The sequence below is a fragment of the Trachemys scripta genome, chromosome 2 (genome assembly GCF_013100865.1).
Source record: "Trachemys scripta elegans isolate TJP31775 chromosome 2, CAS_Tse_1.0, whole genome shotgun sequence".
Taxonomy (NCBI): domain Eukaryota; kingdom Metazoa; phylum Chordata; order Testudines; family Emydidae; genus Trachemys; species Trachemys scripta.
This window is the reverse complement of record NC_048299.1, coordinates 154,802,255-154,815,788: the sequence shown is the minus strand read 5'-3', so window position 1 is coordinate 154,815,788 and position 13,534 is coordinate 154,802,255.

Here is a 13,534-nt window from a genome sequence, read left to right as displayed (position 1 = left end):
TTGCTCAGTTTACATTCACACCCTACATTTATATCAGGAGACCCTCTCATGGAGCCAGTCCCCTAGTGGTTAGAAGAACGGCCAAAAGAGGAGAACTGTATTTGCCCAGGGGACTGCAAAGAAAGGAGAGGGTAAAGAGTATAGCGCACACCCAGGAAGATACATTGTAGTTGTCACAAAGGCCCTGATTCAGGAAAGCGTTCTGTATCCGGGGAAACACCTGCTTAGCTCTGAGTACATTGTTCAATGGAACTTAGCACATTTCAATTTAAGCACATGCCTAAGAGGCTTTCCTGACTCAGGATGGACTTCAGTAGGAGAACTCTCACATGCTGACTTCGATGGGCTTTGGCTCATGCCCTAAATGTCATCCTAATCAGGGGCTAAAGTACTAGAAATATGGGGAAATGGAACTTGTAGCTTTAGGGCTAAGGCAGCCATACTGGGGCTTTGTGTGTGTCATCTATTTTCACTCCCTCATGGGAACAGAGGCTACTTATAGAGAAGGCCCAGAAGAGAAAGTGGGAAATGCTGCACCCCCATATTCCACCTTTTTGTTTTGAAGATGAAATAGTCCGATCGTGGAGAAGATCGGAGACGCGGCAGCCCATGCCCTAGTTGCACTGGCAGCACGCCTGGATGAAAGGAGAGGCTCGGGGACATTGCCAAGAAAATGGGTGAACCTCCATTCTCCCTGCTAGAAATGCTGGCTTGCACTGGAGTAAATCAGGAGTAGTGGCCCCGTGGTCCATGGACTGATGCTAGTGTAAGTAAGATCTGCATCAGGCCCAATGGAGAAGAAAGCAAGCAAAGGAGGGAATACCAGTATCTTCACTTGAATGAGTGTTGCAGGATAAGATCTAGACTAGGAGGAGGAGAAGGCGGCAGTGTGTGTATATGTGGGGGCAGGGACAGTGGAGGCAAGAAGTGATCCATTGCGGCTTTCTGACATAACAGAGTGAAGAAAAGGTTTGTTATGCACCTGCTATTTTATAGGTAAATCTATTAGCCCCCCTGTAAATGAGATGATGGGAGCCTGTACTCAAACTGTAACAGTCCCTTTCAGCTGACTCCGTGGAAGAAAATTTGTACCAGTCAGCAATTTCTCCCCACAGTTTTCAAAGTCCCACCTTACTGCTAGCATTACACAATCTAAAGGCCTCCTTTGTAACTGCAGAACAAGTGCCTAGAAATGATCTTATTTATTACAGGAGACATGTTTTAAAACAACTGACAAAATTGCAAGATGTAAAACGACAAGCAAGTGCTTTCTTTTTTTTTTCTTTTTTTAAAACCGTATAGACTTCTGGCAATGATAAAAATAGGGTTTTCTTTTTTAAAGTTGGAATTGATCTTTATTTCTAAAGCAATCATGTAGCAGGAAAAACAGCAAGACACTTAGATATTAACTGATACACACTTGAATCATGGTTACTTTTTGAATAGCCTGGTAGCTTGCTTCCCTCAGAGTGATTAACATTAAAGAACTGTGTGAACATTAAAAAAAAAAAAAAAGGTAAGTGCCCATTCCCCCACCCTCTCCATTCCCTTGATGTGTGACTAACAGCTGTTTTACTTTGTGACAAATCAGTGGGGTCTTCCTGTTGTTGATATAATGAAGTTGTTTCCTGGTGTGAAGTTCTACAGGATAAATTGCACAAGGGGAGGAGAACTTCACACACTTATCAAAGTGCTGGGGGACACCACTCCTTTGTTCTGCAGGGATGGCCAGCAGATCAAAATACACTCTGAATGGCTGACATGGGGTCACAGTGATATTAGTTAATACTACTTTTTCTCACTTATTTTAAAGGGTTTTTTATGAGCAAAATGATGTTCTTCATTGAAAAATGGTTTGTGTTGTGTTGGATGACCGTAATTCAGATTTGTTTCCCCCAGATGATCCAATTGTATTATTACTTATATGTATTTAGGTGCTGTCCATATGTTAGTCACGTCACCACCCTGTGACTCAGTTTCCCCCTCTATAAAATAGGTATAATGACGCTGACATCCTTTGTAAAGTGTGTTGAGCTGGCCTGATGAAAGTGCTCTCTAAGAGCTTGGCATTATTATTTATTGAAAAGGCAGTCCCTGCCCAAAAGAGTTTACAGTTTTACATCTTAGTCTCACAGGGCTTGAATTGAGTAGGATTTAAAGGTGTGGTGTTAGCAGGTGGTAGCCAATGCATTATAAACTCTAGTAGAGACAGGGCAAATTGTCTCTCTCCCCACTCAACCCAACCACCTTCACATGTTGTAAACGCTACACTGCCTTGTGTGTTCAGCAGTTTAAGAACACATTCACTTTCTCACTGTAAAATTTGAGTGAAGAAAAGGCACAGGTAATTTTTACTGCAATGTGGTGAGGGGAGGTCAAACCCAGGTAAGGGGTATCGTGCTGATCTCACCTTTTCTGGGCAGTGACAACATAGCCTCCATGTGACCACTTTTCTTGGACTTCACAACAAACCCCAAACTCTGTATATTTCATATAGGCCTTATACAACTCCAATGAAGTCAATGGAAAGTCTCCTATGGACATCCGTGGGAGCCGGATCCGGCTGTATGGGCCCGTGCAGGACTTTAGCTCGAATACATTTCTAGCAATGTTCGGAGAAACCTTTCAGAACGTGCACCAAGGAAGTGTGAAAAAACAAAACAAAAATACCCCTCGCCTGATCAGTGGTAATTTGTAAATCTCTTTAATTCACGGGAAGGCCAGGGATTTCAAGAGGGTGATAATGGTAGGCTGCTGGGCTTTTTAGAACGGAAACAAGTTGGCAGGGGTGGAGAGGATGGGGGGAGGGAAGGAACATGAGGGATTTCCACTGAGGATCTCAGAGTTCAGATTTCAAAGCTCAATCAAGTGAGCTAAAGAGCTGAAAGGTTAACAGGCTGTGTGAACAGGCAGGGACACTGGGCCCCTTCCCGTCTACCGCTAAGCTGATCTGCACTAGAAAACTAGATCAACCCAGCTACATCGCTCGTGAGTGTAAAAAATCCACACCCTGAGTGGCATAGTTAAGCCAACCTAAATCCCCATGTAGACAGCGCTAGGTGGACAGAAGAATTCTTCCATTGACCTTGCTACCGCCTCTGGGGGAGGTGGATGACCTACACCAACGGGAAAACCCCTCCCAGTGGCGTAGGTAGTGTCTACACAGAAGCACTCCAGTGGCCCAGCTGCAGCACTCCAGGTGTACCATTGTAAATGTAGATAAGCCCTGAGTATTGAACACGTTAGAAGACAACAGCAATTGCCATCCTTGGGCCAGGTCTATGCTATAAAATTACGTCGACCTACATTACATCAGCAAACAGTCACCGCAGGTATTCCATGGTTTGTGCCTCTGGACACTCCGCTCCCGCAGTGCGCGTCCTCACCAGGAGCGCTTGTACTGGTGCTGCAGAGGTCCGGGTAGGGCAGTCCTGGAGGCCAGTAACAGCTGACGTAAATAACGCAGCGTCCACACTGACACTGCGTCGACCTAACTACATCGACCATGACTCTACACCGCTCGGGGAGGTGGTATTATTCATAGAATCATAGACTTTAAGGTCAGAAGGGATCATTATAATCATCTAGTCTGATCTGCACAACGCAGGCCACAGAATCTCACCCACCCACTCCTGTAACCAACCCCTAACCTATATCTGAGCCATTGAAGCCCTCAAATCATGGTTTATTATGTTGGCGGGAGCAAAATGTAAGTGTAGACACTCCACAGCTAGGGGGATGTCAGCTGCCTTGCGTCAACTTAACCATGGACTGTAGACCGGGCTCAGTTGAAATTGTCAGACAGGCGGCGTGGAGTAGGTGGGGGTAAGAGGAAGTGCCCCTGGGCTCGTGCTCCACAAGGAATGACAAAGGAGGAGAAGCTCAAAGGGCCATCTTAGCCTCTCAGCTAGAAAGCCTGCTGCTGCCTGAGTATTTACAGCTTTCCATATACCTGATACATCCACAAAACGGTTTCAACTCATTTGGTTTCCAGAGTTAATGGAACCATGCAGTACAAGCCCCCAGCTACACACACACACACACACACACACACACACACACACACACACACACAGAGCTGAGCTAATACTGATTTTTGTTTTGCTGGCAGTTACAAAAAATAAAAAACGTCACCAAAATAAAATTGTCTGGAGTCAGCCTGAAATCAAAATGTGCTGTTGGGCACAAAGGAGGCATCACCATTGCAGTTTTATGAATGGCACCTAAGTCCACTTGGGAATCTAACCCAAATAATCAAAAAGGTTTGGGTTTTTTTCAAAAATGTGGAAATGACCCATTTTGACGTTTCTGATTACACCCCTTTCTTCCCCCCAACCAACACAATTTGCTGAAATGGGAACAAATGCATGAACTGTTTTGATCAACGCTAATCAGCAATTTTTGGCAAAAAAAAGTTTCCGATGAAAAATTTCACCGAGCACTAATTGTGCAGCATTGAGCCCTTAGAAGTTTAATTGAATGTCTCACTTTTTGGCTCCAATTCATTTCCAAATGGCCTATGCTGGTGGTTCTCCACATTCCTTGTCTAATGAAAGAGCTCTCCTCACATGGATCAGTTCCCCTCCCAACCCATTGTGCTTAGGAACATTGGATCCCACCAGTCCCATCTAGCCCAGTATCCTGTCTCTCACAGTGGCCAGCACCAGCCGCTTCAGAGGATGGTGCTAAGAACCCCTGTAATGGACAATTATGGAATAACTTGCCTCAAAAATAACTTTCTTCCTAACCCCCAGCAGTTAGGGACCGGTTATGCTTGAAGCATGAGGTTTTATATCCCTTATATATTCCCCCCATTCACCCACACATCTAACCTAATTGTGGATACGTTTGTTATCTGTGTATGTCCGATCTTTTTTGGAATCCCAATGAGCTCTCAATCTCAATGACATTTAGTGGCCGTGAGTTCCACAGGCCAATTATGCATTACGTAACGAGAATGTTTTCTGTTTGATTTTCAAATCCTTCATTCTGAGGGCCAGCAGATAGTAGTAGTTTGAGGACCCTGGCCTATACCAACTAAAAATGTAACCGCTTGGTTAGAAATCCTCCGTTTTCATAATGTGGACAATCTCTGATAATCCCAGGCATGAAACCGCAATAATTTTAACATCCAAGTCTCAGTGTCATGCACAAACTACAGCACTGAGCGGATGGCATGCTTTGGAAGGTGTGTGGTTATTCTTTTACTGTTCATACCATTGGAATGAGTAAAAAATTGTTTCAGTTTAGTTACAGTTTTACTGTTGCTCTTGAAAAACAAGGAGTGATCCTGTTCTCCCAATTAGGGCAAAACTCTCAGGCTACAGCCACGAGGCAGCCTGCTGAGTTGTATCTCACAGTTTAAACTAATTATGGCCCCGATCATGCACTCAGCTCCACATGAGTGCCTGGGGTCCTTGTCTGTGTGGAGTTCAGTGTCTGATGGGGGGGTGTAAGTCAGAGGATGGTAGAATATTCCTCCTCAAACCACATCTGCTCTAGAACTGCTCTCTGATCAGAGGTGGAATTCGTCAGCTGGAAAGCCTGAGTAGTAAATCTTGTGACATCTTGGATGCCTATTTAGGAAAATGTTGACATTTTAGATCACTCACTGAAATGCAAGCAGGGCTCAAGCTTGCAAGGCACACCGGCCCTGATCCAGCGAGGGACGTGTAGTCCTATTGAAGTCAGTGGGAGTTGACTTCAGGTCCTCAGCACCTCTTGGTAATTAGTCCAAAAGGCCTAGTGCAAAGCCCACTGAAGTGAATGGAAAAGATTCTGTTGTCTGCAACGGGTGCTGGATCTGGTCCAAAGTTTGTAACGATACTTTAACAAAGTACAGTGAAAAGAAATGAAAACAGTTGACTGAAGCTGAATGAAATGCTTTTGGGGCTCTCTGATTCAGTGAGTTCCTCTAGTCTTCAAATGCAAAGAGGCAGTTACCTCTGGTTTTCTTTTTTTTTTTCCTTGCCAGGACTAGTTAATTGAACTATGCAAATTAATTTATACAATATCAATACCAGAGCCTTAAACCATTTGGCATAGCTCATCTGGCATGTTCGTTACATAAAATGTTTGGAGCAGTGCTAATAAAAATGAAAAAGGCTGTAAATCAAGTTTAATTTATTCATTTTCTGTATGGTAGGAAAGCATGCCAAAATCAGATTATTTATGAGCCCTTCATAACAATAGGCATTTTTATTGGTTGCCAATGACAAAAGAGGCTCTCAGTTGTTTTTTTGAATGCCTTTTCAGAAACATTTGTTTTTTTGGACTCTGTGATCTCAAAGAAAAATATTTAATCATTGATACAGTAAAAATAATTTATATTTAGATACTGAAAAACACATCAGACTTTAAAGCATAAATATACATAGCTAATCCTACCCCAAAGACTCAGGCATATACTGTACCGTAGGTTAGATAAAAGAGCAGTGATTTATATCAAGTTTCTTAAATTTCCCAATAAGAGTATAATCTCCCTTCAGTGTCACATAAAGTATCTGGGTTTTTTAGACCACATTCAGTATTTTATGAAAATGTACACATAGACACATTACACATGAACACACAAAGTATACATGCACTATACTCCTACACTTTTCTCACTTACAGATACAGTATTACTTTCTTTGTCTTTACCTATCTCTAGCTAATTCACAATATTTATTTTTCAGCAGAGTAACCAAATCCCAACAAATACTATACACCAGATAAAAAAGATTAAAGTAACTGATACATAACAAATCAGCTATAAAACAACTGCATATTGGCTCCTGCTCTCCCCTCCCCCCCTTCTCACATCCTTTAAACCATCTTTTGTTCATGATCTAATACAGATGGAACCACAAGCTTAGCCATGTTTAGTGGGCGACTGGGTTTGTGTCAAATATTTAATACATCAGTGAAGGACGAGAAAGACTCAGGCATCTGGCTCAATTTGGTGGGCGGGGTATGTGTGGAGGGAAGAGTCAGATTACTGAGCTCTAGAAGTTCTTGGCTAATTGCATTTTACACAATATTTCTATGGGACATTTTTAAAGTCCCTCCGTGGGCTGAGTTGAAGTATTCAGAGTGATCTCACAAATGTTGCCAACTCTCGTGAGTCTCATGATATTTGGCATTTTTTTAAAACTCCAGCTCATGGAATCATGATATGCAAAATTCGAGTTATGCAAGGCTTTCCTTGCGTAAGTCGGAAACGTATACTTGTACATTGCACAAAAATTTCCGCAACTCGAAAATCCTATTTCTGGCTTTTTCCGTAAGTGTGAATTTGCGTAAATTGGGTCTTGCATAACCAGGGGAGAGTCTGTACTACATGGGAATCTCGGCTTGCATTGTTGTTTAAAAAGAGTAAGTATCTAGCCCTCATGGTTGTGAAGAAAAGCTCGAAAATGTGACCCTCTAAAGGCTCAAAGACAGGAAGACTAATAAAAAGTACACTTTCATGAGTTTTTTAAGCCAATCTCATGATTTTTGAATGTTTGGGATTGGCAATACTGGCTAGTATACACTTTTCAGGTACCTACTGTGTCCTACTGCATGAACTCTGGTTCTAAACATTAATATGGCCCCTCATGCTAAAGGATACAAACTTCTTTCAGAACAGAGCCAGGCCTCTGATTTGGCTGCAGGGCTCTGGTGTGCTCTTGGATTAAATATCTCCAGAGCCACAGTGAAATTGTCTGACGGGCATAAGGAAAACACATATTTACATACTGTGCCACTGTTACTCAGCTTGAGAAGAGTCTTCAATGGGACTACTCTGGCTGCATAAGGATAGCAAAACTGGGCTCATCATAAACCCAAACCGGCAATCCCTACCCAGGCAAAGCACCATCGCTGTCAGTCAGAGGTGTGATTTATTCCCATCCCTGACCATCAGCCCTGCCCTCAAAAGCCCCAGTGTAGGCTCAATAACGACACAGCATGAATCCATTTGTTGGTGTAGCTTACTCTATTTGGGCAACTGGTATAAACTATACTGGGAAAAAAGGTCTTTCAGATGCATCTCAACCAGGGGGGTTTGCTGCTGGCATCTTCCAGTGCAGATAAGACCTACCTGTACTGAAGGAAAACATTGCCCCATCATATCAAAGGAAGAATTAAGTGACCACCAAATAGTACAAAACTGAATCCTCTTTTAAAAACAAAATCAAAGAGCTGTTGGAGACAGCAAATAACAAGACACAAGGGCCTGACTGTTGGGTGGTGTAAGCTCCCTGGTCGCTAGTGGAAGTGGCGGGTGCTTCGGCCCTTTACTTTTAAACCAAAAGTGACAACCAATACTCAGATCTTGTACATAGTTCATGGGTAAAACTTCCGATTGGCCTCTTGTCCCCCTATCCGAACTCTCATGTGTATTATTTTAGTTGCAACCAAGTGGCAGCTGCCACTCCTGCTTGTGTCAAAATAAACTCACCATCCCTGGGTTTACAGCACAGCACTGCTTCTGAACATGTCATGCCACTCCCTGTCCACACATCCGTCTTGCTCTCTTAGCAGCAGGAAAGAGACACTGGGGCTTTAAAAAGCCCTCTTGGAAGCTGACAAAAGGCTATTGCTGAGTTACACAGAGAATGTGTTACTTTGCTAGAGGGCACTGGATAATGCAGGGAGAGACACACCCTCTGCAAGAAAAGGGGCTTTTTCTCAATATGGCCAATCCTGAGAACCCCCGAATAATTAGCATACAGGATCTGTCAGTCATTGAGAGCTTTCAGTAAAAGGGGCCTCTTGTCAACTTCTCTGCCTTTGATGTGACTGGGATGGAGGTGCTCAATTAAAAGCCTATCAGTCTGTAAGTAAATCAACGCCTATCAGGCTTGTCACATCAAACAAACGATTATTACACTAACCCGCCCACCCCATTAATCTGGCTGTTCCCTCTTGACAGCTCAGGGTCAGGGCAATGTAAATCATGCACTGGATTGCAGCCACCTGGATCAGGATTAAAGCAGCCATACAACATGTGCTGCTGCACCCAATTATTTTCCACCACCGTCAGGGCACAGGGAGAAGAGCATGCTGCATTGCCAGGCAGCTGGGAGAGCAGGCAAAATAACTGCGGGGGGGAAGGAGGAGAAAGAATCAGTATAGCAAGCAGCTACTCTTTTCAAGGTCTTTATAATCGATGCCTAAGAGTCGCATCCTAGGTGTTTCTTTTTCATGCCCGTCTGGTCCTCAGTGGGAGTGTCAGTTGTGTAGGATCGGGTACTTGACTCACTGGCCTAGCTCTGCTGAAGGCAATGGAGCTCTGGCAGCTGAGGATCAAGCCTTACTGTTTATATTCAGCACAACTTAATGTGAGCAGAGGGGTTTGGAAACTTACATTTCAGTGAAAAACGGCAATGACATTTTGTGAACATTTCTGCAGATTTTAGTTTTTGGAGGGGAACATTTTTGTAATTTCCTTCTTCCCCTCCGCCCATTTCCCAACCAGCAACACAGGCTTCCACAATGAGCCAGGAATTCCTCAGGTCTACGCCCAGTGTTGCCCTGACATGCTGTGTCCCCTTTGGCAAGACACATGCTAACCTCTCTGCCTTGATTTCCCCATTTGTAAAATGGGGATAATAATTATTTCTTACCTACCCCACAGGGCTGCTTGGAGGATTAATGATATAATGCTTGTCGAGAGATCTGAATGTTTAAAGCATGATAAAGTGCTGAGTATTATGAACAACACAGGGCCCTATCCTGCTTGCCTTCGTCCCAGGAACAATGCTAAAAAGAAAGTGAGAGCCATGCAGTGATCAGGAGCTGGCAGCTTAAAATTGATAAGATGTCCTATTTAATGAGAATTGACTTTCTTAACAAGGACAATGTTACATTTGCCCTAAAGCAACCCAAAGTGAATGGTATCAAGAGCTCTGCAGTGCAGAGGGCAGGGTGAGCTTTGTCTTGTTTTATGAGTGTTGGGGAGAGATGAGGGAATAGGGCTCTGTCTAGGTTATAAATTGCACTGTTTTCACTAATGGTGGTTTTTTATTGATTATGTGCTTGTCTACACTAGAAAGTTAATTCGGATTAAGGTGGAGTGTGAATTTAAGGTGCAATAGCTATTCCAGAGTAACTCTATGGCCTTGGCTACACTGGCGCTGTAGAGTGCTGCAACTTGCTGCGCTCAGGGGTGTGAAAACGCCCCCGCTCCCCGAGCGCAGCGAGTACAGCGCTGTAAAGTGCCAGTGTAATCAGAGCCTGCAGCGCTGCACGCTCGCTCACAGCGCTGCAAGCTATTCCCCTCGGAGAGGTGGAGTACATACAGCGCTGCGAGAGAGCTCTCGCAGCGCTGGTGGCGCAACTACACTCGCGCTTCACAGCGCTGCCACAGCAGTGCTGTGAATTCCCGAGTGTAGCCAAGGCCTATGTGTGGAATCTCTCATTCTGGATTAAGAGTGCTTTGATCTGGTTTAGTTTAATCCACTTTCACAAAACTATTCTGGAATAATTCCATGTGTAGAGAAGCCCTTGGTTAAACTAGCGAAGCTGTCTGTGTGGGCCGTGCTGAAATTAGTTTAAACCTAAAATACTCCAGATTTAAGTGTACCTACAGATTTAGCTAAAATCAATAACAAAACATGCCATTAGTGAAACTGGTGTAATTTGTAATCTAGACAAGACATCGGTATGTGATTCAGGAAAGGAATGAAGAAAAGGATTCCGGCGTTCCTCAGTCTGGCCAGGAAACAGCAACTGCCCAAACTCAGCTCTCCCTTCCACTGGTGCAAATTCAGAGTAAGCCCACTGAGCTTAATAGAGTCCGAATCCGTGATGCCAGAGCAAATGGGTGTGAAATGCTACCAGATCAGAACGTTGGTGTTTAACACCCCATTTGCACTGGTGCAAATGAGCGTGCACAGTACAGCAGATCTTCTGGAGTCACGCTGGTGGAAGTGACACAGAATATGGCCCAGACCTGCATCATTCCGCTTCTGATATGGAGAAATGAAATCTTGATATTTCCCCAGCCACCAGCATTCCCCTTCAGACCACCTGTCCCACTTCAGCCATGCCTGTCACTTTCCTACGGGCTACCACTCCGCTCTGCCACACCATCAAGCAACACCCTCCAAGCAGATAAGCTGCCAGCCCTCTGCAAAGGCCTCTACAGGCTCTGTTTGGATTATGGATATGAGTAATACTGTGTATATGTCCCACTCCAGACACTGCGTTGTGATACACTCCAAACTTTGTTCTATGTTGTCTGGCAAAGCAGATAAAACAACCTACCCTAGAACGATGAGAATAGTGGTCTCAAATCATGATACCGGTTGCTGGGTAAAGTATTGCAAGCGATAAGAGCTTTTAAAGTTCCAAAGATGTATTTTCATGCTGATTAGAACCTATATAAACGTCCCAGTAGAGGTAAGGTGCAGTCTGTGAACAAAAGCTTGTTTGGCAGGTGACCGACATTCCAGCCAAGGAATAACCAAAGCACTTGGGAGATGCCTCTGTTTGCTTTGGAGGTGGAGGTTATCAAATGGATTGATTTATACTTTCCTGTAGTAAAGCGTTCTGTCCTATTCAGGTGTGTGGGTATTTACAGGTATTTGTTATTTACTCTGGTTTATTACTGTCCCTCTCAAGTTCTTCCAGCACTTACGCAGTTTTAAAAACCCAATCACAGAGCAACAGCAACATTTGAAAAGGGATTCCTGTGAAATGCCTTTTGAGAGTCAGGAGCCTGGGCACTCCCAGAACCATCTGACACCCCCAGCTCTCTGAGCACAAGGGAATTATTATTAATTATTGCTATTTATTATAGCTATTGTGGTAGTGTCTAGCAGCTCCAGTTATTAACCAGCACCCCATTGTGCTAGGTGTGTACACACAGAACAAAAAGACAGTCCCTACCCCAAAGAGATTACAATCAAGAGACAGATGGAGATAGACGCGGGAGCACAAGGAAATAGTGAGGCCTTGGCTACACTTGCAGATGTACAGCGCTGTGAGTTAAACCTGTCTTCGTACAGCTGAGTAGGTAGAGCGCTGCAGTCTGTCCACGCTGACAGCTGCCCAGCGCACTGTCGTGGCTACATTTGCGGCAATTGCAGCGCTATTGGGAGCGGTGCATTACGGACAGCTATCCCACAGAGCACCTCTTCCCATTCTGGCGCCGTGGGTTGTGGGAAGGGGGCGTAGGTGCGGAGCATTCTGGGTCCTGTCCCAACGCCCATCGCTTTGCATCCCAGAAATCCCTTTGTTTCCGTTCACCTTTGGCGCCATCTTTCAACGGTTTCTGTGCAGCGCGATCTGTCTGCAGGAAATGGAACCCGAACTGCTGAGGTGTATGCTGACTTATCTTGCCAGCACGTCACGTTTGGCTGTCGAACTATTCCTTAAGATCCAAAGTGACAGTAAGAGTGAGGAATCTGACGATGCTATCGAGCCGTGTAACGCGTACGACACAAAATTGCTTGTGGCATTCACGGACATGCTCAGCACCGTGGAACGCTGCTTTTGGGCTCGGGAAACAAGCACCGAGTGGTGGGATCACATCGTCATGTAAGTCTGAGATGACGAGTAGTGGCTGCAGAACTTTCGGATGAGAAAAGCCACTTTCATGGAACTGTGTGAGGAGCTCGCCCCCACCCTGCGGCGCAAGGACACAAGATTGAGAGCTGCGGTGGAGAAGCAGATGGCTATTGCAATCTGGAAGCTGGCAACTCCAGACAGCTATCGGTCGGTCGCAAACCAGTTTGGAGTGGGAAAGTCGACCGTTGGAATCATGTTGATGTAAGTTTGCAAGGCCATTAATCGCATCCTACTCAGAAGAACCGTGACTCTAGGTAACGTGCAGGAAATAGTGGATGGCTTTGCACAAATGGGATTCCCTAACTGTGGAGGGGCGATAGATGGGACGCACATTCCTATTCTGGCACTACCCCACCTAGGATCTGAGTACGTTAATCGGAAGGGGTATTTCTCTATGGTTCTCCAGGCGCTTGTGGATCACTGTGGGCATTTCATTGACATTAACACAGGCTGGCCTGGAAAGGTGCATGATGCACGCATCTTTCGGAACACTTGGCTGTTCAGGAAGATGCAGGCCGGGACTTTTTTCCCAGAGTGGAAGATCATGGTAGGGGAAGTTGAAATGCCCATTGTGATCCTTGGAGATCCCGCTTACCCGTTAATGCCGTGGCTCATGAAACCCTACACAGGGAGCGTTGACAGCAGCAAAGAACGGTTCAACTACAGGCTGAGCCGGTGCTGAATGACTGTGGAGTGTGCCTTTGGCCGTTTAAAGGGCCGCTGGCGATCTCTGTATGGGAAGCTGGACTTGGCCGAAAACAGCATCCCTGCGGTTATATCCGTGTGCTGTGCCCTCCATAATATTTGTGAAGGGAAGGGTGAAAGCTTCACTCAGGCATGGACCTCCGAAGTTCAACACCTGGAGGCTGAATTTGCACAGCCAGAGAGCAGGGCTATTACAAGGGCCCAGCGCGGGGCTGCAAGGATTAGGGATGCCTTGAGGGAGCAATTTGAGGCTGAAAACCAGCAGTGATATCTGGTGCCCTGCATGGGA